This window comes from Oryctolagus cuniculus, chromosome 10 (genome assembly GCF_964237555.1).
Source record: "Oryctolagus cuniculus chromosome 10, mOryCun1.1, whole genome shotgun sequence".
Lineage (NCBI taxonomy): Eukaryota > Metazoa > Chordata > Mammalia > Lagomorpha > Leporidae > Oryctolagus > Oryctolagus cuniculus.
Genome location: NC_091441.1, coordinates 9,798,699 through 9,826,038, shown reverse-complemented (window position 1 = coordinate 9,826,038; position 27,340 = coordinate 9,798,699). Strand labels below are relative to the sequence as shown.

Here is a 27,340-nt window from a genome sequence, read left to right as displayed (position 1 = left end):
CGGTTCATGTGGTGAAGGGGAAGGCACAGGCAGCCTCTGTTACGTTGAGAGCATCCTGTATCCTTCTCTGGGAGGTGGGTTCTCAGGCGTGTTCACTACTTCAGTCCACTAAACCGCAGGATTAGTGTCTGTGCACTTTCTTCTTTATCACTTATATATGAATATATTTCAAGAAGCTGTTTGGGGGTAGTGAAAACACATTCAAGGAGGCATGCAGATTGGTCTCTTTCTGAAAAAAAAAACACACTGCATATTGACTTGAAAATATTCTTTTTCCTTTAGTATTTCTTGGATATATACAAACTCCAGGACAAAATGGAAATCTCTCTAGTTCATTTAACAATATGAAACCAAAGTTTAAGACTGAAAGAACCCCAAGGTTTGCACAGACATACTTGTTCCCTGCCTTGGGGACATATTTAGATTAAGTGAGAGAAATAATGATGACAGAGGTTGTGGTTGGCAGTGTTGGTCGCAGCTGCTGTTTTCTCCTCTGATGAGTTCCTTCTTTGTAGACATAGAGAAACTTCCATATTGGCTTTTACAGGCCATTTTGTTTGTTTTCTTGAAGCATGGGGTCTGTATACTGGTAGGGTTCTGTCAGTTACTGGAACTTTTTCTTCTGGACTTAAAGTTAACAGGTGGAATGAAGGAGGAACCACTATTCTCTGGGCTTTTCTTTTTCCCACCGAGCTGCTGAGGGAGTAAGTCTGATGGTCAAGAATCAGCTGTGGCTAAGAAGCTGTGGCTAAGAAGATACATTTTCATATTATATTTTGGAAACTTATAGTGGGGTGTATCTATATCTAATTTTCCATCAAAATTGTACATAAGTATTCTGTAAACAGAAATTTTAATGTGTTCATATCTTTTTTTGGTCAGCCTCACAAACCAGAGATTTGAATCATAAACAAATAAAATAGTTTTTTTTAAACAATGAATGTTTTAATTATATGATTATTATGTCCATATTATTCAATTTCCATTTCCTGTAGATCACTTTTTTTTCCTGTAATGGGAAAGGTACATTAATTTGAGAAGAATCTTTAAAGGAGATTATTTTCTGAGTATAATCTATCTAATTTGGGTGAATAGATGAATTCTTTCACACATTTAATAAATCATTTTCTCCCTCACATAATCTTTTTCTAGATGCCAAAGTGAAGTGGATATTTGGCAAGTGACCATTTAATTGGAGTCATGCAGATGCCAAACAATATTATGCAGGGGAAAATGCCTTTTGGCTGCTTAAGTGAGGTCTTAATGGACCAAATGATTTGATGCAATTGTAGAGTTAGTTTTCTCACCTTGTATGAACTGACCCTATAAAATTTACAGAACATAGGCCTGATTGAACATCGAATCACATGCAAATGCCTTGAATTTTTATTATTTTACAAGACTTTGATAAAATAGGTTGAATTATTTTCTCAATTGCATATATGAAATACAGTATAAACATCCTATACTCATTCAGGACTTTTAATGATTTCAAGTGACGAGGCTGAGGAAATTAACTTCAGTTATAGAATTATCTTCCAAAACACTCATTACAAGGTGTTTACTAGGAGATAAAATTTCTTATTCACAGAAAAACTCAGGGAACTTTTCGACTATAATTTTTTAGCTGTAAGATTAACTTTATCTCATATTTTCAGGTGGAAGTTAATTTAATAAAGTGTTACATAATTTGTCTTATCTGATTGTTGGTTGGTATGACATTAATCTTATGTGATTATTAACCAGGCAATAATTATAGCTGTATGTTTTAATAAATGAAATTATTCTTTGGTATAACACTGAAATCATAAAATAACAAAATAAACTCCAGTGATAATGATTCATAGCATTTTAAAGGAAAATTTCCATGCTAAGGAATTTCAAAGGATTTTGCCTTCTTGTGTAACAGAAATGCATTTACTTTTGACTCATTATCACATTTCTAAATGCATTTGGGTGTTTGGCATCAATATTTGTTTTCAGGATAGAATAAATTCTTTCCTGTGTGTTCAATTCAGTATGTGTGCCCTGTGACCTTACATGGACAGAGAAGCATAATATATTTCACTTACTTAAAATTATGGGCACCATTGCAGTAAAATTATGGAATTAACATTCGGTCCTCAATATATAATTTTTTTATAGATTTATTTGTTTGAAAGAAAGAGTTACAGAGAGAGGTAGAGACAGAGTGGGGAGAGAGAGGACTTCTATCCACTGTTTCATTCCCCAAATGGCCGCCATGGCTGGAGCTGAAGTTATCCAAAGCTAGAATCCAGGAGCTTCTTCCACATTTCCCACATGGGTTCAGGGGCCCAAGGACTTGTGCCATCCTCTCTTGCTTTCCCAGGCACATTAGTTTGGAGCTAGATCAGAAACGGAGCAGCAGTGTTGCAAATCGGTGCCAATATGAGATGCTGGTGCTGTAGGCTGGGACTTTAACTTGCTGCACCACAGTGTTGGCCTCTCAATATATAACTTTTTAAGTATTGAGTGTAATAACAGCGCATTTAAATTGATAAGCTACTTAATAGAATATGTATTTGGAATCTAATGAATAAACAAAAATATTTAGATATCAGAAGATTTTGTTTAGTGAAAGTCTTTTTAATCCTATTAACTTTTGTATATAAAAGATTTTACTTAATAGTTTCCTATGTATTCTGTGAGTTCAGGAGTTTTAGACTCTTGATATAAAGAGATAAATTGATATCTGTCCTTTTGTGCCTGTATTATTTCATTTAGCATAAAGTCCTCCAGCTTCATTTACATTGTCACAGATGACAGAATACGCCCCCCTTTTAAGGCTAAAGAGCATTTTATTGCATATGTACCAGAATTTTTAATCTATTCATCTAATGGCAGGCACCAGGTATATTAAACATGAATCAAGGAAATTTCAGAAAAAAATCGCTATATGTATTTTGCATGGATGATTTTTCCTGAGTAGTGGCAGCATATAAACATAACAGTGAGGGGCTAGTGCTGTGGCATAGTGGGTAATGCCACTACAGGGCTGGCATCTCATATGGGCGCTAGTTTGAGACCCGGCTGCTCCACTTCCGATCCAGCTCTCTTCTATGGCTTGGGAAAGCAGTAGAAGATGGTCCAAGTCCTTGGGTCCCTGCACCCACACGGGAGATCTGGAACAATCTCCTGTTTCCTGGCTTGGGATTGGCGCAGCTCCGGCTGTTGTGGCCAATTGGGGAATAAACCACCTGATGGAAGACCTCTCTCTGCCTCTCCTTCTATCTCTGACTTTCAAATAAATAAATCCTTGAAAAAAATAACAGTGATGTAGGAACAAAATCTGTGCTCATGTTTTAATTACAAAAGTGGGGATGATGCTTAGAACTTTCAATAGAGATCAAGGACACATTTGTAGATTGACTTTTTTTTTTAAACTTTATTTATTTACTCGAAAGTCAGTTACACAGAGAGAGGAGAGGCAGAGAGAGAGAGAGAGAGATCTTCCATCCGCTGGTTCACTCCTCAGATGGTTGCAACAGCTGGAGCTGCGCCGATCTGAGGCCAGGAGCAAGGAGCCTCTTCCAGGTCTCCTCCACTGCTTTCCCAGGCCACAGCAGAGAGCAGGATCGGAAGAGGAGCAGCCGGGACTAGAACCGGCGCCCACATGGGATGCCAGCCCTTCAGGCCAGGGCTTTAACCTGTTGCACCACAGCGCTGGGCCCTGTAGATTGACTTTTCCCTCCAGACTTAGTTCTCTTCTTGTAGAAATGACAATTGTATAAAAATACACAAATTTATGGAGTAGTGAAAGTAAAATAATTCTAATCCCTACTTCCTAGTATTGAAAATAACATAGTTGGGGGTCGGCGCCTTGACTCACTTGATTAATCCTCTGCCTGCAGCACCAGCATCCCATATGGGTGCCAGGTTCTAGTCCCAGTTGCCCCTCTTCCAGTCCAGCTCTCTGCTGTGGCCCGGGAGGGCAGTGGAGGATGGCCCAAGTGTTTGGGCCCTGCACCCGTGTGGGAGACTAGCACCTGGCTCCTGGCTTCAGATCGGCACAGCTGTGGCCATAGTGGCCATTTGGGGAGTGAACCAACGGAAGGAAGACCTTTCTGTCTCTCTCTCTCTCACTTTCTGTGGCTCTACCTGTCAAATAAATGAAAGAAAAAAAAAAAAAGAAAAGAACATAGCAATAAGACGCATTATAGTTGCGACTCAAAGAGGTAAAATGTACATATTACACGAGCTAAAGTGGACTCTCTCTGTAGAAAAGTTAATATTTTCTTTATGCTATTTATTCATAGCAACTATTCGCAGCTCTAACATGAGTACTCATCATATTCTCTTTTGTTGTTGTTGTTGTTGTTGTTCGTTATTTAATGAGCTTCCCCTCCGAAATCAGAACACCAGTTTGTGAGGGTAAACTCCGTTCGTTAGAGCGAAGACAGATCGCAGGTGTCCCTGGAGCTGCGGCACAGCCTGGAGCTGCGGCAGTATTTGCGAGTCCACCGCTTTCTGATCAACCTTGCGCTGCTCTGTTGTCTCGTATTTCTCCTTCTCGGTGTGGAAGATCTCGCCTTCCTGGTGTCTGGGTTTCCGCAGCTGCTGCTTCTTGAAATAAGCATCGGTGAGATGCTTCGGGATTTTCACACGGCTGATGTCCATTTTCGTGGAGGCGGCGATGACAGAGTTCTGGTGTGTTCTACGCAGAGGAACCCGATCCAGGGAAAGAGGCCCAGTCACAGGCAGCAAACCACTGCTCAGCCGCTTCAGGAAGACTGCCCTCTTGCCCCTGTGGCGCCCCGTGAGGATGATGGGGATGGTCCCGGGGTGATGCTGGCCAGCTTCCTCGCGTGCTGGCTGAAGGGCTTTTGCCGTGGCCCAACAGCTTCCGAGGGACATCTGCGGTGGGATAGTAGGGCGGCATTTTGCGAAGCTTGACCACCCTGGTGCCACCATTCTTGTCGCCACCGACTGGTTTCGTGACGGTAGCCAGCACCTTCTCCTCCTTCTTCCTTTCAATGCTGGACTCGGGAGCCGTGTACTTCCTCTTGTGCAGGGCCTTCCTGGAGTCCATGGTGGACCGGGAGTGTCTGCCAGTCCCTCTCACCAGGACGGGGTTTCGGCTGCATGGGGCTGCCCCTTCTTGGGCTGCTTCTCCGTGAGCACCTTCTTCGCCTTGCCGCGGGCATGATCGGCTTTCTGGGCTGGAGATTTCTTGGTAGTGTCCGGCTTTGGAGCTGAGATTTTTCACCCGCCATCTTGCAAGACAGGAAAGAGCTCATCATATTCCCTTTAAATGTGCATTTCCCCCCATTTCTTCTTTTTTTCATTTTTATTTTTTTGACAGGCAGAGTGGACAGTGAGAGAAAGAGACAGAGAGAAAGGTCTTCCTTTGCCGTTGGTTCACTTTCCAATGGCTGCCGCGGCCGGCACACTGCGCTGATCCAATGGCAGGAGCCTGGTACTTATCCTGGTCTCCCATTGGGTGCAGGGCCCAAGCACTTAGGCCATCCTCCACTGCCTTCCTGGCCACAGCAGAGAGCTGGCCTGGAAGAGGGGCAACCGGGACAGAATCCGGCGCCCCGACTGGGACTAGAACCCGGTGTGCCGGTGCCGCTAGGTGGAAGATTTAGCCTAGTGAGCTGCGGTGCCAGCTCCCCCATTTCTTCTACTACAGCATGAGGTCTGTAAGGCCAGAAATGTGTCAAATTAGCAACAAAGAAACTCACCAAAAAAGTTGATGAACAAACTCCTCATACATCATTACAGGTTGGCTCCAACACTGTCCTCTCACAGACTGAGCGTCCCAAATTCTGGGGGTCTGTTGCTTTCAGATTATTTGTGTAGACAGCTGGTGCACAAACTCGTATTTCTAGACACCACAGCGTAGATTGGTGGGAAGAGGGTTGCCATGCTACTGGAGAAGTCCATGTGGAGTTCCTGGCTCTGCCTTTCTTCCCACGGGAGCTTTGAACGGTGGCATCTTCTCTTGCTGACCCAACTTTCTAATTTTGCCACTCTCCCAAGGAAGTCTATTTTAATCCATGATGCTGCCTGAACAGGTTGTTTTCCTCATTCTTGACTGCAATATAGGAAAAGCCCAGGATTTTTTGCATTATTGTTGAATGTTTTAAAAATGGACAGCTATGTCAGAAGTTATAAAATCCAGTCCTACTGGCTATCAGTTTCAGTCTGTCCTGTGGGTCAAAGCACCTGCATCTCTCCCGCCGGCCCCTCTGGGCGGCAGCCTCACAGTGAGGAAGGCCACTGCCCTTCTTCACACCCCCTGTGTAGCTCTGTCACTCTTTCTCCCTTGATCAGTGGATTGCTCCAGACTTTCTGAGACCAGAGTAGGTGGCTGGAAGAGAGGAACGCAGAGGCAGAAGTCCTGCAGCCCTGCCGCATCCTCTCATCACCCATGCTACACCAGCCTTCCCCTCTCGAGCACTGGCTCATCCTACAGTCTTGCTGCTTTTCACATCAACCACCAAACACAGCCCTGTCAGCTCCCAGGTCCTCCCCACAGTCCTCCTATAGAGACCCTTCTGTTGATATCACCTCACCCAGCCAACTTGTCCTTTTGAGCAGATTTGTGCTATTTCTTTCTTTCATTGTGCTGTTGCAAGACTAGCTCCCTTCCCTTAGATCATCATAACTCAGCCCAGCGTTCGACCATTCTTGTTCCCACAAATTCTGAGAGTGCTGGCAGTGCTGCTCTGTACAACTGGCAACTTTTCCTTTCCCCAAACTCCTGAAGACAGGAGCATCTCTCTGAGTTTGGCTTTGTGTGGGACCAGTGACTCCCTGTTTCCAGGTGAGAGGGGACAGCTGCAGAGGCCCCAGCCAGTGGCCTTTCTGGTGTCTCCTGAATGTGGGCTCCTCCCCATCTACCTCTGCAGGGGAGGGCTAGTCCTTCCCATGCAAGACTTCTCTGTCCTGCCATCTGTTTGGGGTTTCTTTCTGGTTATCACTTACCTGTTTGCTCTGGCTCCTTGTTTAAGGTGAGGAGACTAAAAATTCTTTGTAAAACTGGACCAATTTTGTTCATCTTGTCACTTTGTGATATATGTCTATATATACACACACATAATTGAGATCTACATGCACATAAAATTGTACATTGTACTTTTTGATTCTGTATTCTTCTAGTCTCATTATTTTTGTGTCATCAAAATTCTTACCACACAGTATTTTAAAGCCTTATACTATTCTGTAAGAATTGATTATAATTTATTTAGTAAGGGTCAAATCATATAGATTTCTTCCAATTTTTAAAACTGGAAGTCATGCTCAGTGAATATTTCTGGATGTAAACTGTGGTATACGTTTTGATATTTTCCTAGAATAGTTTACTTAATATATCAGAATTATTTAAGAACTATTGAAATATTTTGATAGATGTCCTCTCTTTCCAAAATGTGGTTTACATTTTTCCCAGGATCTGAGCATATTTTTTTTAATGATTCATTTATTTATTTGATGGGAAGAATTATAGAGAGAGGGAGACACAGAGCGAGAGAGATCTTCCATTTGCTCATTCACTTCCCACGTGGCTGCAACACCTCGGACTGGGCCAGGCTGAAGCCAGGCATCCTGCGCTTCATCCAGGTCTCCCATGTGGGTGACAGAAGCCCAAGCACTTGGACCATCTTTGGCCATCTTCCATGCATATTAGCAGGGAGCTGGATGGGAAATAGAGCAGCTGGCACTCCTTCCAGCACTGGTATGAGTTGCCAGCATCCCAGGCAGTGGTCCAATGTGCTGTACCACAGCACTGGCCCCAAGAGTATCTTTCTTATCATTTGTCTATTAACACTTAAATTTTCATTGTTTGAATGATTAATTATTTATCTCCTCTTCCGTGAATTCTGTTTTCTTTGAATATCTTTGACTTGGTCTCTGGATTATTTCTTACTAATTTTTTTAACATTTCCAACATGTTTGTCTAACTGCCTTTCTGACCGCCTCCTTACTGTCTTCTTTATTGGTCCTCTGTTATTTTTTTTCTTACAAATGGAAGTAGAAATTATCAGATACTGGGTCTGTAAAATTTAATATAGAAGTCCACTTATTTTATTTAAATTACTTATTTCTCCAGAATTATGAGGAAAAGCAATAGCTTTATTTATGAGGAGAATTTATTCTGTATAGAACCACCTTCATTTGCAAAAATATGCATGGGTGACCTATAAAAGCCCAATTTATCAAATGAAATTAAGTATTTTCAACAAGAAGAAGGAAGTATTTCCTCTGAACATTTGTGCAGTTACAGAGCACCGAGTGTGGGTAGAGAGAAGCTGGAGACTTTTGTTAAAAAGCGTTATTTGCATGGCTTTAAGAAAAACTGTGTAGGAGTAATGCGTTCCCTGCTGAGTATGAGTCATTTATCTCACTTTCTCTGCCCTGTGTAAACCTGTAAAGTACAAAAAGGAAGTTATGATTCCATCTACAATTTTGGTGACTAACCACTAATGATTTAACTTAATATGTGTATGTTCTATGGAGACACAAAATGCTGCATGAATATTTAATTATATTTATTCCTTATAGTTATGGTTTGGCTATAGGTTTAATAGCCATATTTATAATTCTTTAGAAACCTTTAAATATCCCAGGGCCAAGATATGTTTTATAATAGTTGAAAATGTATTGCTTGCTATTAGAGAACTTTAATATTTGCCAATTTAGCTGGTGATTCATTCAAGCTATTAAAGGAAAATGAGCCTAAAGACACATTATTTTTATTTAGCCCAAAAATAAGAGCTATACTCTTTGGAGGTACACATATAGGACTGAATATGCAAATATGATATAAATGAAGATAAATATAATCTGGCTGATTAGGCCCTGTATTTTTTTTTTCTGAAATATTTCCAGGTACAGTTGAACATTGACCTGGAAGCCTTATTTTTGCCAGTTAGGATATATTGATTCTTTATCTTTTTCTTTTCCCCTCTGTTTGATTCTCTAAGTAAAATAAAATATCTAGCAATTACAATGCAAAGATATTTAAGCATTCTAAACAGTTATCTGGGAAAGGATTTTTGGACCTCTTGGTTGTGCTTTCCTTATACAAGGTATGGCCTTGAATACTTACATTGTTATTATTTTATTCATAGAAACAATGGAAAGTTATCAGCCTCTATCCTCATGCCAATGCAAATAAGAAATATGTACGGGATACAATCAGGAGGAAGGTTATCAGTATATTCTAGTTTTCCAGTTTTTCTCAGATTAAATTTATAGTAAATAAAATTTTCCATTTTTTCATTTAAATCTTCTATATAATTATTTTAATTTGTTCAAATTTTTGTGTACTTTTCCAAAATATTTTCTAATTTTAGGTTTATACATGCAGACATGGTCACACAACATACTTCATAGAATCCTCAAATCTTTTTATAAACATCTACCTGGATCAATCAGTCACATTATTTACTTTTTCTTACGTTCTTTTTTGTGATTAACCTTGTTAGTGTTTTACCAAATTTAAGACTATTTTTCTGTTGCTTTTTTATTACTATAAATATATTTCATTTTTTGTTCATTTTCAATCTAGCCTGTTTCACTACTTCAAATGTCATGACATATAGTTTAATTCATCTTTCTTTTCAGTCTTTATGTTTCATAAATGTATCCGGTGTTGGGATAGGCATTATGCCTAGTGACTAAGACTGCCCCATCCCTTATCAGAATGTGAGTTTGAGTCCCTGCTCTGGCTCTGGATTGCAGATTCCTGTTCACGTGGACCTGTGAGAAAGCAGTGTTGGCTCAGTCAGTCAGTTCCTGCTGACTTTGGTTCACCCCCCAATGGCCAGTGAGGCCAGCATGCTGCGCACCGCGCTGATCCGAAGGCAGGAGCCAGGTGCTTCTCCTGGTATCCCATGCGGGTGCAGGGCCCAAGCACTTGGGCCATCCTCCACTGCACTCCCGGGCCACAGCAGAGAGCTGGACTGGAAAAGGAGCAACTGGGACAGAATCTAGTGCCCTGACCGGGGCTAGAACCCGGTGTGCCGGCGCCACAGGTGGAGGATTAGCCTATTGAGCCGTGGTGCAGGCCATCTCTCTCTCTATCTTAAATCAATTTTAAAATATGGCTACAGATTGGACTCTAAAGATTGTTTTTGGTGAATCCTGTATACTATACATGTGGGATTTTTATTTTATGTCCTTTAACTGATATAAATTTCCAAATAATTTTAAACTACTTTTTAAAATTATATTCTAGTTTAATTGCTTTGTTACTATGAAATGTCATCCATTGTTCTTTGAGTCTTTGAAATATAATTTTTTAGAATTTGTTGAGACTTGTTTTGTGAGCATGTATATGGTCAACTTCTTAAATACTCATTTTAAACTTAAAGAAAAAGTGTATTCCTTTTTCATTTGAGGGGCAAGGGAATATATCCCTGTACCCATATATGTATTTTATAGTAGATCAGATTTATCAATATTTCATTCAAAACGTCTTTACAGTTACTATTTTTTTTTGGCTGAGACTTACCAGGTACTTATTAATCATAAATTTTCATCTTCCTAGGACCATAGGTGTAGTGAATTTCCCAATCACTCCTCACTTTCAGGTGACCCCTCCTTGTTGCAGTCAAAGTAACAAGGGTAAAACTCATAACTGTTGCTTTAGGGCTAGCTGTTGTGAGACTGAAATGTTACTGTGGTATAGATATTGAACAGACAATTGAATATAGAAGTGGATCTCAAGCTCTGTCTGTTAACCATTTTATGTGTTTATATTTTCATCATTATTCTTTGTTGAGCTCTGTATCATTTAATTCTCATCTATTGGTAGTTAATTTCTCTTCAATAGTATCCAAACTTCAATTGCATTCATCCATTGCATTTTTACTTTTAGAATTTTATTTAGATTTCCAAGATGTTCTACTTGGCTCTTTTTCAAATCCTTTTTCATGCTCACAGTTTACCATAATTTGTTATAATTTATAGTCCTTCTGTCTTTTAATAGGATGGTTTTTATAGCATTTTTGGAATACAATAGCTTGTTTTATATTCTGATGTGGGCAGAAAAAAGCTTGTATTTTTTTTACTTGGGCTTAATATCACAATGTCTTCACCAACATAAGAATTAATACCTAAGCCTCCTGCCCAAGTCCTTGGGCCCCTGCACCCATGTGAGAGACCCAGGAGAAGCTCCTGACTCCTGGCTTTGGATTGGTGCAGCTCCCTCCATTGCAGACAACTGGGGAGTGAACCAGCAGATGGAAGACCTCCCTCTCTCTCTGCCTCTCCTCTCTCTCTGTGTAACTCTGACTTTCAAATAAATAAATCTTTAAAGAAAAAAAAAACTAATCCTCCAAAAGCACAGGCAACAAGAGAAAAAGCTAGACAAATGGGATTATATCAAACTAAAGAAAACAGTCAACAGGGTGAAAAAATAATCTATTGAATAGCAAAATAGCAAAAAAAAATTGTAAACTATTCATCTGGCAAAGGATTTATGTCAGAATATACAAGTACCTCAAAAGCCTCGTTACAGCAACAAAAATAATTTCAAAAATTGGAAAATGATATCACTGGCTGATTTTCAGATGATGCTCAGATGGTCACCATTATGGGAAAAATTATCCCTCAGGGAAATACAAATCAAAATTATAATGTAATAACATTACATGCCGGTTAGAATGAGTACTATCAAACTTACAAAAAATAACAAATGCTACTGAGGATATGGAGAAAAAGGGACTCTTATACAATGTTGGGGGGATGCAAATTAGTGAACAATAATGTGGAGTTTCTTCAAAAAAATTAAAATGGAACAATCATACAACAGTCTCACTACTGGGTATTTATGCAAAGGAAATGAAATCAGCATAAGAAAGAGATACCTGTACTTTATTATTTATTGCTTTATTATTCATACTGTTTCAGATGCAGCATCAATCTAAATGATCAGTGAATGAATGGATAACACTCAATGGAACATTAGTCAGGCTTAAAACAATGATATATTATTATTTGCAGCAAAATAGATGGAACCAGGAAATATATTAACTGAAATAATTTAGAAATAGGAAAATATGTCATGTTCTGTTTCACATGTGGAAGCTTTAAAAATAGTTGATCTGAACTGAGTATAGTAATTACTAGAGCCTGGGAAGGGTCGGATAAAGGCGGAATAGAAGGAATTAGACAATGGATACAAAAACAGAATATATTCTAGTGCTCACGGTTCAATGTGGTGACTGTTTCATGATAACCTGCTATGTATTTTATGAATGAATAATAGAAGAGAGCAGCTTGGACTATCAAACCTATTAAGAAAAGAAAAACATTAACTACCATGATTTGACCAGATTGATTACATTTATTGAAATATCACATTAACCTTATATATGTCATATATATATATATAATCTTACCTCACTGTACCCCATAAATATGTATAATCAGCCATTTTAAAATGGAGACCAACATTGTAGCACAGCAGGTTAAGCCTATGCTGGGCATGCCAGCAGCTTATATAGGAGTGCCAGTTCTAGTACCTACTACTACACTTCCAATCCAAGTCCCTGGCATGATACTTGAGAAAGCATAAGATAGTCCAAGTACTCGGGCCCATGTCACCTATTTGGGAGACCTGAATGGAGCTCCAGGCTCCTGTCTTTGGTCTGACTGTGCCCTACCTGCCGTGGGCATTTCTGGAGTGAAGCCCAGATTTAAGATTCTCTCTTGCTCTCTTGTGTGAGTTCTGTCATTCGCTCTCTCTCTCTGGCGCTCTATCTGCCAAGTAAATAAATGAATCAAAAAACCCCTTAAAAACCAATCACTGATTGTTGGCTCTTTTATCTTGATGCTATTCCTTTTTTAAAAAAATATTTATTTTATTTATTTAAAAGGCAGAGTTAACAGAAAGAGGGGCACGCGCTAGAGAGTCAGTTTATTTTTTATCTGCTGGCTCACTCCCTAAATGGCTACAATAGCCAGGGCTTGGCCAGACCAAAGCTGGAGCCAAGGGCTTCCTCCAGGTCTCCCGTGTGGGTGCAGGAGCCCAAGCACTTGGTTGTCTTTCACTGCTTTCCCAGACATATTAGCAGGGAGAAGGGTTGGAAGTGGAATAATTGCAACTTGAAATAGTTTCCATGTGGGATGCCAGTGTTGCAGGCAGCAGCTTTACCTGCTATGTCACAATGTTGGCCCCAGTCTTATTCCTTACTTTTTCAGATTATAATGGCATTTCTAGGTATTTTTCACCAAATGGTATTGGTTAAGTTTCCTGTATCACCGGAATTATCATTTTAATAATTATTGCTACATTTTAAATATCTATTAGACATGCAAATGAAGGTATCAAGTAGGTAGCTGGATATACAAATGCGGCGCTCAGTGTTCAATTTAGTCCTTACATACAGAGCAGCGTTGTAAGTTCAGGTTGGCAGTGAGGTGGTGGTCTGTGCTGAATCTGGTAGTGCCTATGGCAAGAGCAGCTTTGTTAGGATCATGTGAAGAAGCTGTAAGGGAAAGGGAAGGAAATTATGGGAGGAGGAAAAGTGGATAAAGAAACTTCAGAAAATTACTTTTAAAAGTTTAGTTTTGAAGGGTAGCAGATATATGAATTATAAGTTAACTGGGGCACGTAATCAAATGAGGTTTCTGTTTGGTTTAAGACGCATAGTTCTAGGGTAAGATTTATAATTTATGAATATCTAGGGCTTCTCAAGTCTTTCATGTTTGCGTTATGTTGCTGCTTTCTAACGTGCCCCTATTACATGTACTGTTGCAGTCTTGGATCTCTGCCTCTCTTGCGTACTTAGTTGCCCATATCAACAGCTCTGTCCATGATGGCAGAACCAGTGACAGGTTCACACCACTAGCACCTAGCAGTATGTCAGAATCATGTATAAACTCAAATGTGCTTTTTTTGTGATTTTAGCAGGTAAATTTATGTTACAATGGTAAAAATGAACATTTGTTTCTTTCTTCTTTTAGTTCAAGCTTTCTGGGAACTGTAAAAAACAAATGCATGGAACAAAATTCCATTTACTCACCAGTGAATTAATGCATATTAAATATCTGTTAAATCAATTTTTTTTTTGTCTTTCTTCCATTCTTGTTTTTTATCAGAGGCATAGATAAAAAGATATGTGGACAAAAACAGAGACAGAAAGAGCCCACTTCTGCTGGTTCATTCCCCAAATGGATTCACTCCCGAAATGCTCTAAACAGCAGAGACTGGGCCATATGAATAGTCAGCTGGAAACTCAGTCCAGTCTCACACATGAGTGGCAGGTACCCAATTCCTTGGGTTGTCACCTGCTATTTCCCAGAGTGTGCATTAGCAGGAAGTTGAAAACAGATGCACTGTAGCCAGTGCTTGAACCCAGGCACTCTGATCTGGAATGTAGGCAGCCCGAGAAGTGTCATAGCTGCTACGCCAAATGCCCGACCTTCAAGTATGTTTCTGAGTCCCTCCAAAGAGGTATGTGCGCCCACTGATCAGAACATAGTAAGCATAGTTTATGCTTGTGGTATAGCAATGATAATTAGCTATCTGTAAAACAACAGTTATATTTGTAGAAAGCATTGTTTGTTATTTGTTGGATACAAAGATCAAGCATTTAAAATATTATGCATTTAGTATGCACAACAGCTCTTTGAGGTAGTTGTTATTATCAAGTGTATCTACTTCTACGTTTGATATTACAGGAAAAATATCTTTATAATAATGGATGTCTCAATTTCTCCTGGAGTGAAATGATGAGTGAGTATTGTGATAATAAAGCTACGTTCATCATAGGCTAGCATAGCCTATTTAGGTATAGGTATTTTATCAAGTAGTGTATTCATGATACAGCATAATTAGTATACGTCTAGATCAATGCCTTATTCTCAGGAAGTAATGTCAAACACACATACATAGGCACATTGCTCCTAATAAACTAGTCAGAAATACTATCAATAATTTTCCCATTTGTTCTGTCATTTCAGTTTGTAAAATCGGAATCTCATAGATATGACAGATAATTGTCTCATTTTTTCAGATAAGATTATAATTAAGTCAAGATGTTATTACATTAATATTTAAGAGATGACTATTATTTTACTGTATTATCTTATTTATCACTCTATTTCTATAGTCCAAAAACCTGTGATGTCAAATTTGAAAATTTAAATTTTAAACTTGTGAATGATTATTTATACTGAAGTACAATACATATTTCTATATATAGTGATCTGCTACATCTCTATAATAATTTTTTGTCTATTTTATACTGAAGGTTGTCATTTAGAAACATCTGGTGAGGGGGGCAGTTTTGTGGTGCAGTTCAAATGGAGCTGGTTCAAGCCCCAGCTTCTCCTCTTTCAATCCAGCTCCTTGCTCATGTTACTGTATAAGCACTGGAAGATGGCCCAAGTACTTGGGCCTCTTCACCTATGTGGGCAACCCAGATGGAGGTTTGGGGTTCAGGCTTAGGCTTGAGCCAGCCCCTGCCATTGTGGTCATTTGGGGAGTGAACCAATGGATGGAATCTGTCTCTCTTTGTGTCTCTCTCTGTATCCCTCTCTTTGTGTGTGTGTGTGTGTGTGTGTGTGTGTGTGTTTATGTAACTCCACTTTTCAGATAAGTAAATCTTTAAAAATATCTGGTTATATAATACATGTATATTCATATGAGTACATGTGGCTTGTATTTGGAGATTGGTTAACCCTCTTTATCCATATATCTGTTACATAAGTTCATAATCATGTGTACCAAAAAGACAGATGCTAGCATTCACTACAGTTAATGCACCTCCACAGTGCTCCATGTTCTGCCTCACACCTTGCCTTTTAATTTGCTGCTACTTCTACTTGGAAAGGCACCCTTTCCATCATTCCTCCTTGTGTTGAAAGAATGATAGAAATGGGGATATGGAGCAGGGGAAGAGAAGTTTTGTCTTGGATTGCAGATAGTCTTAGTTTATCAACATCCATCCTCTTTTCCTTTCTTGAAGGCACCCTAGTTATTTATGTTTTGTTTTTTTTTTGTTTTGTTTTGTTTTGCTATACTATGCTTCCCTGTACTTCCTTATTGAGTCCATCCTAGTTCCAGACTTATTAGACTTTCTGAGTGTAATCCAGCCACATAGGCTTATTTTCTGGATCAGTGGTGGGTTTATAATAGGACAAATCATAGGACAAACGTTTAACCATTTAGATATGAAGTGAAATTGTAGGGAGTTACTAGATATATTTTTTCTCATTTCAAAGAACATATGATTTAAGGAACATCTTCCTTGGATATTGTTATAAATACAGGCAATTTTATAGCTAAAGAAAAACCCACTTATGAAAAAGTTTATCACTTTAACCACACTGGTTTTTGCTACAGTAACAATAAACCTGAAAATCACAGTGACTTCCAAGAATAAATTTATTTCTTGCTTACCCTACAACTAGTCCAATGAGGCAGTGACAGAAGCCACGGATTATAAGGCTCCATTTAAACACAGTTTTAGAGGCAGAAAAAATAAGGCCTGATGAACATGCCTTCAACTGCTGTAGATGACCAGCGTTCCTCCCACTGAATTTCATGGCCAAAGAGAGTCAAGTGGCCATACCTGAGACCCACGGGAAAGGAAAGTGTGTGAGAACACCCTCTTCAGGAGAAGCACCACAGCCTTTGTGAAAAATAACGCAAGATAACAAACTTCTCAACACAGAACTATGAACTCAGTCTTTGATGAGGTTCTTGAACTCAAATTAACCAACCATGAAGTTAACTCTGCCCTTAGACTTATTGCCTAGAGTAGTTTGGCTTTGTGTTTGTTTCACTGTATTTTTTGAAAACTAAAATATATTAACTGACTCAACCTTCTTATAACTTTTTCTTCATAGTTTTTTTTTTTTTTTTTTTTTTTTTTTTTTTTTTTTTTTTGACAGGCAGAGTGGACAGTGAGAGAGAGAGACAGAGAGAAAGGTCTTCCTTTGCCGTTGGTTCACCCTCCAATGGCCGCCGCGGCCGGCGCGCTGCGGCCGGCGCACCGTGCTGATCCGATGGCAGGAGCCAGGAGCCAGGTGCTTTTCCTGGTCTCCCATGGGGTGCAGGGCCCAAGCACCTGGGCCATCCTCCACTGCACTCCCGGGCCACAGCAGAGAGCTGGCCTGGAAGGGGGCAACCGGGACAGAATCCGGCGCCCCAACCGGGACTAGAACCCGGTGTGCCGGCGCCGCTAGGTGGAGGATTAGCCTAGTGAGCCACGGCGCCGGCCTTAATTCATAGTTTTCATAATTTTGCCATTACCTATTTGAGATGAAATTATTTTACCTTTTACAAATACTGCATACTTTACTGTCTTGATCAACATTTTCCTTGACTTTCTATATTCCCATCTCACCATTAAAAACAAAAATTATTCTATCAGCTAGTATTTGCAGACACTATTCTTGTTTATGTGATCCCTTTGGTTCTTAGTCCTATCATTATGATCAATTGTGAACAGAAATTGATCACTGGGACTAGTGAGATGGCATTGGTACATGCCACCTTGATGGGATTGAATTCAAATCCCCTGGTATGTTTCTTTTTTTTTAACTTTTATTCAATGAATATAAATTTCCAAAGTACAGCTTATGGATTAAAATGGCTTCCCCCCCATAACATCCCTCCCACCCACAACCCTCCCCTTTCCCACTCCCTCTCCCCTTCCATTCACATCAAGATTCATTTTTGATTCTCTTTATATACAGAAGATCAGTTTATCATACATTAAGTAAAGATTTCAACAGTTTGCTCCCACACAGAAACATAAAGTGAAAAATACTGTTTGAGTACTAGTTATAGCATTAAATCACAATGTACAGCACACTAAGGACAGAGATCCTACATGAGGAGTAAGTGCACAGTGACTCCTGTTGTTGACTTAACAAATTGACACTCTTGTTTATGGCCTCAGTAATCACCCTAGGCTATTGTCATGAGCTGCCAAGGCTATGGAAGCCCCCTGAGTTCACTGACTCTGCTCATATTTAGACAAGGCCATGGTCAAAGTGGAAGTTCTCTCCTCCCTTCAGAGAAAGGTACCTCCTTCTTTGATGACCCGTTCTTTCCACTGGGATCTCACTCGCGGAGATCTTTCATTTAGGTGTTTTTTTTTTTTTTTTTTGCCAGAGTGTCTTGGCTTTCCATGCCTGAAATACTCTCATGGGCTTTTCAGCCACAGCCGCATGCCTTAAGGGCTGATTCTGACAACAGAGTGCTGTTTAGGACATCTGCCATTCTATGGGTCTGCTGTGTATCTCACTTCCCATGTTGGATCGTTCTCTCCCTTTTTTATTGTATCAGCTAGTATTTGCAGACACTATTCTTGTTTAGCATTTAAAATTATTTTTGTATAGGTTGTAGGGTAAGGGTTTTGTTTCAAACTTCTGCATGTGGAGATCTAATTTTCCTCAACATTTTTTGAAGAGGCTTTCTTTAGGGAATGATTTTAGCATATTTTTCAAAGATAAGTTGGTAATAGATGTGAAAAAATGTTTAGATGTCACATCATTTGGAATATAAATAGTTGTAAATAGTATATTCATTGAATTATATGATCTACATAATAATATTCCCTTCTTTCCTCACTTTATGATCATTGTTATCAATCCTTGTTGTATGATATTAGTATCTCTATTTTCAAACAAAATTCTACGTATATGTGTGTATAGTATCTACATATTAAATGAAGATGGCAGTTTTTTAAAAATATTAAATTTAAAAATATATGTAATTTATAAAAGTGAAGATAAATGATCTCTCTCATATGTTCGTAATCCCTCTTCCATCCAATATGCCAACTTCATGTCATCTTGGATTCAATTCTTCTGGCCTTTCACTTTCTAATGAAAATTTGTCCATTAAGAAAAAAGAACATGTAAGAATGTATTTCTCAGATGTCTATGTAAAAAAAATTGTCGCCAAGAGTGCCTTAGCTCTTATCAAATAACTCCAACATTAAGGGAAAAACAGAACTGCTGACAATCTACAATAAATGAGTAACATTATAGTTTTGTAATTGATTAGCAATTTTATAACTTGTGGTCATTTAAATCGTATATACATGAAGGACAAAGTTTATACAATTTATTTATTTTAAAAATCCTCTTTCAGTTTTTTACCCAGTGAATATTTTAAAAGCTGTTAAGTATGTAAGGATGTGGAAAAAGGGGAACTCTGATACAATGCTGGTGGAAATGTAAATTAGTACAGCCAGTATGGAGATTCATTAAAAAATTTGAAATAGATCTAACATAGGCTCCAACATTCCCACATCCGCATATTTATCCAAAAGAAAAAAACATGTTATTTGCATTTTTAAATACTGGAAGTATTACTTTGACAGTCATAGATTTCAATATGTCTTTGTAGATAAATTCTACAATAAGGAAAAGTTGAGAATGGATGGGAGAGTTAAAAGTTGAGTGAGTTTAGTTTAAAAACCTAACAATAATCAGTGTTTTAGAAAATATTACATTTGAGAAGAGATCATCATAAAAATTGTTTGATGAGGATAAAATGATGTTTTTCATTTCACTGTAATACACCATGTACCCACTCTTTAATTCACTTTAAAATTTCTGGTTCCTTGCTGCCCTGTCTCCTTCTGTAGAAACCCCTTTTACCCATGCACTGTAAAACCTACAGCATAGTGTCTAGAACCAGGAACACATTTTATCACTTTCTTAAGCAATCAACAAGAAAGGTTGTAAGTATATTCATTAACTCATATATTCACTTATTGTTATTATTTGTTGAATACTTCCGGCATTCTAGTCGCATATATACTTAGGATAAGAGGAGACTTTAAAGTTAGAGAAAAACTGTTTTGTTTTCTGTAGAATACTGTCAATTTGAAAATGATTAATGCAAAAACAAAGAATTGGTAACTCGTAATAAATTAATCAGTCAATCTAAATGTTGTTCTTAAGTGTGTCAAAATGATGGAACATACTAACTTGCTAACCTAAGATGATACTAAAGCAAATAAGGGTATTCTCACTGCTATGATCAACAGACTCCATAGCTCTGCAGCAAACACAATGGGATTATATTTTTTGTACATTTATTGGTCCATATCAGCCAAGGACCTCTCCTGGGTGTTTCTTTTCCATGCAGTGACTCTGGAATGTCTTTTAATGTGCAGATCCATCATCTGCCTTCAGTTTCAGGCACAAAGATAATGGGTAGAAAGAATGGAAGTTCCTTTAGGATATTGATTTGCCAGATGGAGAGAAAACACTGGTCACTTCCTTCTTTATTCCTACAGTTGACTTGATTCATAATGACTGACCTAAATGCATAGATTTTAGGCAGAAAGTCCCCTGGTTTATCAATCTCGTAGCAATATTAATTCAGCCAAATATTTTTTATATTGCCGAGGTGGTCTTCTTTAAGCAGCTCATTTTTTTAACTTTTATTTAATAAATATAAATTTCCAAAGTATAACTTTTGAATTATAGCAGCTTTTCTCCCCATAACCTCCCTCCCACCTGCAACCATCCCATCTCTCACTCCTTCTCCCATCCCATTCTTCATCATGATTCATTTTCAATTATCTTTATATACAGAAGATCAACTTAGTATGTACTAAGTAAATATTTCAACAGACTGCACCCACAAAGACACACAAAGTATAGAATACTGTTTGGGTAGTAGTTTTACCGTTAATTCTCATAGTACAACACTTTAAGAACAGAGGTCCTACATGTGGAGCAGGTGCACAGTGACTCCCGTTTTTGATTTAACAATTGACACTCTTATTTATGACATCTGTAATCACCTGAGGCTTTTGTCATGAGCTGCCAAGGCTATGGAAGCCTCTTGAGTTCGCAAACTCTGATCTTATTTAGACAAGGCCATGGTCAAAGTGGAAGTTCTCTCCTCCCTTCAGAGAAAGGTACCTCCTTCTTTGATGGCCCGTTCTTTCCGCTGGGATCTCATTCACAGAGATCTTTCATTTAGGTCATTTTTTTTTTATTTTTGCCACAGTGTCTTGGCTTTCCATACCTGTGAAACTCTCATGGGCTTTTTAGCCAGATTCGAATGCCTTAAGGGCTGATTCTGAGGCCAGAGTGCTGTTTAGGGCATTTGCCATTCTGAGTCTGCTGTGTATCCTGTTTCCCATGTAGGATCATTCTCTCCTTTTTAGTTCTATCAATTATTATTTGTAGACACTGATCTTATTTATGTAATCCCTTTGACACTTAATCCTATCTTTTTGGTCAATTATGAACTGAAATTGATCACTTGGACTAGTGACATGACATTGGTACATGCCACATTGATGGGATTGAATTGGAATCCCCTGGCACATTTCTAGCTCTACCATTAGGGGAATGTCCGAGTGAGCATGTGCTGAACTATTCATCTCTTCCCTCTCTTATTCCCACTGTTATATTTAACAGGGATCATTTTTCAGTTAAATTTAAACAACTAAGAATAATTGTGTGTTAATTAAAGAGTTCAACCAACGGTATTAAGTAGAACAAAAAAAAAATACCATCAAAGAAGGAGGTACCTTTCTCTGAAGGGAGGAGAGAACCTCCACTTTGACTATGACCTTGTCTAAACAGATAAGAGTCGGAGAACTCAGAGGGCTTCCATAGCCTTGGAAACTCATGACTGGAGCATAGGGGGATTGCTGATGCCATAGACAGGAGTGTCAATTGGTAAAGTCAGCAACAGGAGTCACTGTGCACTTACTCCTCATGTAGGATCTCTATCCTTAATGTGCTGTGCATTGGGATTTAATGCTATAACGAGTACTCAAACAATATATTTCACTTTGTGTTTCTATGGGGGTGCAAACTGTTGAAATCCTTACTTAATGCATACTAAACTGATCCTCTGTAAAAAAAAAAAAAAAAAAAAAAAAAAAAGAAAGAAAGAAAGAAATTATCAATTCCCAACTTGACTCTCACTGGGATTAAACATGACAATAGGTCTGCTCTGATTTCATCATCATTTAAAAAAATCATCTATTATTTTTCACTTTATGTTTCTGTGTGGGAGCAAACTGTTGAAATCCATACTTAATGTATACTAAGCTGATCTTCTGTATATTAAGATAATCGAAAATGAATCTTGATGTGAATGGAAGGGGAGAGGGAGTGGGAAAGGGGAGGGTTGTGGGTGGGAAGGACGGTATGGGGGGAAAGCCATTGTAATCCATAAGTCGTACTTTGGAAATTTATATGCATTAAATAAAAGTTTAAAAAAAAAAAACAAACAAACAAACAAAAAAAAGGAATATAATAATAAGTTGTTTCTCAACAGTCAGGACAAGGGCTGATCAAAACATTATTTCTATTTTATAACATTCTACATGTTTTGGAATATACAGACTTCACCAATAATATTTCTGTACTTGTTTTATTTTTTTTAATCTTTTATTTAATGAATATAAATTTCCAAAGTACGACTCATGTGTTACAATGGCTTCCCCCCCCATACCGTCCCTCCCACCCACAACCCTCCCCTTTCCCACTCCCTCTCCCCTTCCATTCACATCAAGATTCATTTTCGATTATCTTAATATTTCTGTACTTGTTTTAATAAATTTTTTACCCTTAATGTAATTCACTCCTCCTATTATCCTCAAATAAGGTTGGTACACTTTAACAACTTGGGTTGAATACTTTTGATATGTGTATATAGTTTACCTGAGATCTTGTCATTTCTGCTAGTAACAGCTTTGTGTCTCTAGGTTTTATAGCATTTTCATTATTATTTCAAATTTCTTTTGACTCAAGAATCAATTAGGTTAATTTTCACATTTATAGTCGACACTAAATAGTTTCTTTCATACATGTACATATGCAATAAATATGTATTGACTACTTTTTAGAAGAAAGGAGTCTTGAATAGGGGCACAAATAGACATAAGTTCCATGTGAGGCTAAGAAGGAAATGAACAGGTCATATGCAAGATAATGAAGAATAATGTGATGAATAATATTCACACTTGAGTAATCAAAAAAAAATCTCAGAAGCAATCATATTTAAACTAAGACCTTAATGATAATTAAGATTACCTGAGTGTAGAGCTGTGAAAACTCATTATAGGCAGAAGAAAAGCTGTGTCTACATGCTCTGAGTCAGGAGAGTCAGGAACGGATTTGATGAAATGGAAGAACCATGGAAAGATGAATTCCCAAAGTATCTTCTGGCAGACTTCTTCCATCAGAAATATGCTTAAGGAGTAGGATTGTGGCACAGCAGGTTAAGCCACCACGTGTGACACCAGCATCCCACATCCGAGTCCCAGCTGCTCTCTCCCTATCCAGCTTCCTTCTAATATGCCTGGAAGGGCAGCAGGAATGACCTCAGGACTCGAGCCCCTGCCACCCGTGTGAGAGATCTGGATGTAGTTCCTGCTCTTGCCTCTGATCTAGCCCAGCCCTGGCTCTTGTGACTATCTGGGGAATGAACCAGATCTCTCTCTTTCTCTCCCTCTCTGTCATTGCGACTTTGAAATAAATAAATCTTTTAAAAATATATGCTGAAGAATCTTGACTCTGCATAATGCTAAAATGATTTTCCTTCTCATAAACTAGCTGGGTTTAGAATTTTACATTAGCTTTTGAGTTTTCCTCAGCAACTAAAGGTATACTTTAATAAAATTTCTTATGATGGCATACTACACTTCAACTGTTATTTCATTTCTTTGTGATTTCTTTTCCTCCTAATCTGTGTGTTCAATAATAATCTTTCTCTACCTTTTTCTCCTCAGTTTATTTAATATTTATCCAGGTTTGGATATTTCTATGTACCCTGTTCAAAATTATTTGCAATGACTTTCTCTTTATTACTTCCCCCCATATCATGATCCTACTGTTAATTAGAAAGAAAAAAGATGAAAAAAAAGCTATTTTGAGGTTTTATTAACACAAATACAAAATCTCACTGGGAGAAAATAATTTTTATCTCTATTCCTTCCCCCCTTACCTCCTGCCCAGCAACATTTGACAGATAATCCATGACCATGACAGCATACGTACCCGCAAATCCTGTGCAGAGTCTAGGGGTGGCAGAGCAGAACGGGAAAGGAGCCTCATCCTGACGGGTTTTGTGCGGATGTTCTACCTGCTCTGCACTGCTGATGCCTAGTCTTGATATCGCTTTAATATATTGAGCAGGCAAAGCCACCAATCTGCCCCAGTTAACCAGTTTTCTGCTGTGTTTAGTTAATCTGTTCCAAAGTGATTCACACACATTGTGTCATGCAAAGGTCCCAAGTCTGGGCAATTGCTGTGATCTCCATTTTTACAGCTGAGGAAACTGGAACTTTCAAGTTGAAAGTAATTTTTTCTGTATCTTGTTAAAAGCTGAATGTTATTGGGGATATTGGCTAGATAAGACATGCAGGTATACTTGACAAGTATTTTTTGCCCAATTATTGACCTAACTATTGCACTGCATAAATAGAAGGCGGTTCTAATACTTTAGCTCCTCGTACTAATTTAGCATACATGTAAGCATTGTCTCAATCTACACGCTTCCAGAAACAAACTCCCTTTCAGATGAGATTTTGTATCTCTTGATGGAAATGTCTACATGGATGGTCAACCAAAGCCTCCAAACAACATGATGTTAGTTTTCATTGGGCTGATTTAAATAACAGCTTTCCAGTCCTATAGGAAGAAAATTTAATTTTGATTTGTTACTTTCCCTGAGCTAACTACCTGTTTGTGAAACTTTTCTTAGAAAAGTCTCTAATATTTTCCACTGTTATATTTCTCTATCCCTGTTCATTGTTCCATATTTTTTTACCTTGAAAACTATTGCATGTTTTTATTTGAAATCTGTTTCAAATGAGACTTCATTCCACCCACTACCAATTGGAAATATCTTAAAAAGCATGGTTTGGGGACCAGTGCTGTGACATAGTGGGTAAAACCACCATCTGCAGTACCAGCATTTGATATGGGTGCCAGTGGAGTCCCAGCTGCTCCACTTCCGATACAGCTCTCTGCTATGGCCTGGCAAAACTGCAGAGGATAGTCCAAGTGCTTAGGCTCTGACACCCCCATGGGAGACCCAGAAAAAGCTCCTGGCTCCTGCATTTGGACCGGCCCTGCTTCAGCCATTGTGGCCATTTGGGGAGTGAACCAGCTGATGGAAGACCTCTCTCTCTCTCTCTCTACCTCTGCCTCATTGTAACTCTGCCTTTCAAATAAATAAATAAATCTTTAAAAAAGCAACATGATTTGTGTAGTTTTATTCTTTCCTAAAAACTTGGTACTCAGTTGCTTATGGCCTAAATCTCAAGAACCTTAGCATGATATTTAGCAAACTCTTCTAATCTGTATTCAAAATTCATCTCCAAAAAACCTCATATGTTTTTCACCACTTAGTCTTATTTTCTCTCTCTCTCTCTCACTCACTCTCTCTCCCTCCTTCCCTCCCCCCCCCCACCCCACACACGCAAAGCAGGTACTTCGAAAACTTCATGGAAAATGGAATTAAAAGAAAAAATTATCTTCATGAAAAATTTTTGAAATCTATGCACTTTCTCCATAATGTGCGCTTTTAAAGATGTATTTGTTTATTTCAGAGGTAGAGTTACAGACAGATAGAAGGAGAGACAGAGAGGTCTCCATCCACTGGTTCACTCCCCCAGTGGCCACAGTGGCCAGAGCTGGGCAGATCTGAAGCCAGGAGCCAAAAGCTTCTTCCAGGTCTCCCATGTGGGTTCAGGGGCCCAAGAACTTGGGCTATTTTCCACTGCCTTCCCAGGCCATTAGCAGGGAATTGGATCAGAAGTAGAGCAACCAGGACTCGAACTGGTGTCCACATGGGTGCTGATGTCTCAGGTGGAGACAACCTACTATGCCACAGTGCCAGCCCCCATAATATGCATTTACTATGAACTTTTTGAAGATTTTTTGTACATTTAGGAGTGCACTATTGCAGCTTAATGCCCTGTTTTTATCTTGCTTTCTCAGTAAAGTTTCTGTCTTCCTTTTCCACCCATGGCCTTTTTGCTATGACGCTTCATTCTGTGGAATCAATTCCCAAAAGTGACAGCCAGGGACTCTGGATGCTGAAGTACATCTTACTTGGGAAGCAGATTCTGAAAGAGCAGCATGGAGGAAGGGAATCAGGGAATTCATCTGGGTCTCCCACGTGGCTGCAGGACCCGGGCACTTGGACCATCTTCCACGGCTTTCACAGGCACATGAGCAAGGAACTGAATCAGAAGTGGAGCAGCTGGCGTGCAAACCAGTGCCCACATGGGATGCCAGTGCTTCAGCCAGTGGCCTCACCTGCGGCGTCACAGTGCCAGCCCTTGCAGCATTGTTAAATCAACTGGCATGTAAGACTGCCAGTGGACTCTGAGCAAATTGTTTCCAATTGTTCGGGTCCTTCTCCCTCTTAAACACAGTTTGACATAGACTGTGTATTGAATTTCATGTTTTCTACAAGTAAATGCACCATTTTTATGCACATTTGAAATGATAGATGCAGAAACCTCTAATTTTCTATGGATTTTAAAGAAATTAAAATATTGGAATAACACACATAATGATACTTTTAGTTCCTATATGTCATTTGCTTTGCCTTCATGTGAATATGTATATGATTCATTTTACCAGGCTCTCATTAGATGATTTTAAGTTATATGAAAGTGTATTTTAGTTTTGTCAGCTTTCCACAAACAAAATCATTTAAGCAGCCAATACTTGATGCATCAGAAGCACAATTAGCTTTAGGTAGAAATCAATATCCTCATTTATAAGAGCATAAGCTAATGCATGAGTTCATAAGCCACATACAAATTTTAAGACCTTATACCAAATATTTCTCATCATTAGACACTGAGTTAGTAGCTACTGAATTACAGTCTGGTAGGAAAAATAAATTCTAGTTTTCTCTAGCACAGAAGGCTGACTATAGTTTTCAACAACTCATGTATCTCAGAATAGCTAGAGGAGAGGAATTTGAAGTTTCTCAATACACATAAATGCTAATTACCCTGATGTGATCATTAAACATTGTAATAAATGTATCAAGTTATCTCACTGGACCCCATAAATGTATACAATTATAATTTCAATTAAATCATCTTTAAAAATTATTTATTTATTTATAGGGCAGATTACAGGGAGAGACAGAGATATGTATTTTCCATATGCTGGTTCATCTACAAACGGCCACAGTGGTCGAGGCTTGGCCAGGGCAAAACCAGGAGCTTGGATACCATCTGGGTCTTCCACATCTTTGGCAGGACCCAAAGTAGTTGGGCCACCTTCTGCTGCCTTCCCAGGTATATTAGCAGAGAGTTGGGTTGAAAGTGGAGCAGCTGAGTTCAAAGCAGTGCTCATGTGGCATGCTGCCTTAGTAGGTGATGGCTTGACCTGCTGT

The 27,340-nt window shown here is 38.8% G+C and overlaps 1 protein-coding gene and 1 pseudogene across 15 annotated transcripts in view; one reads left to right on the top strand and one right to left on the bottom strand.

Moving 5' to 3' along the window:
* The window catches only part of CCDC102B (coiled-coil domain containing 102B), a 391,238-nt gene that overhangs the window by 255,662 nt on the left and 108,236 nt on the right, over nt 1-27,340 (top strand). The window lies entirely within an intron of this gene.
* LOC108177156 (large ribosomal subunit protein eL6-like) lies at nt 4,372-4,982 on the bottom strand (annotated as a pseudogene).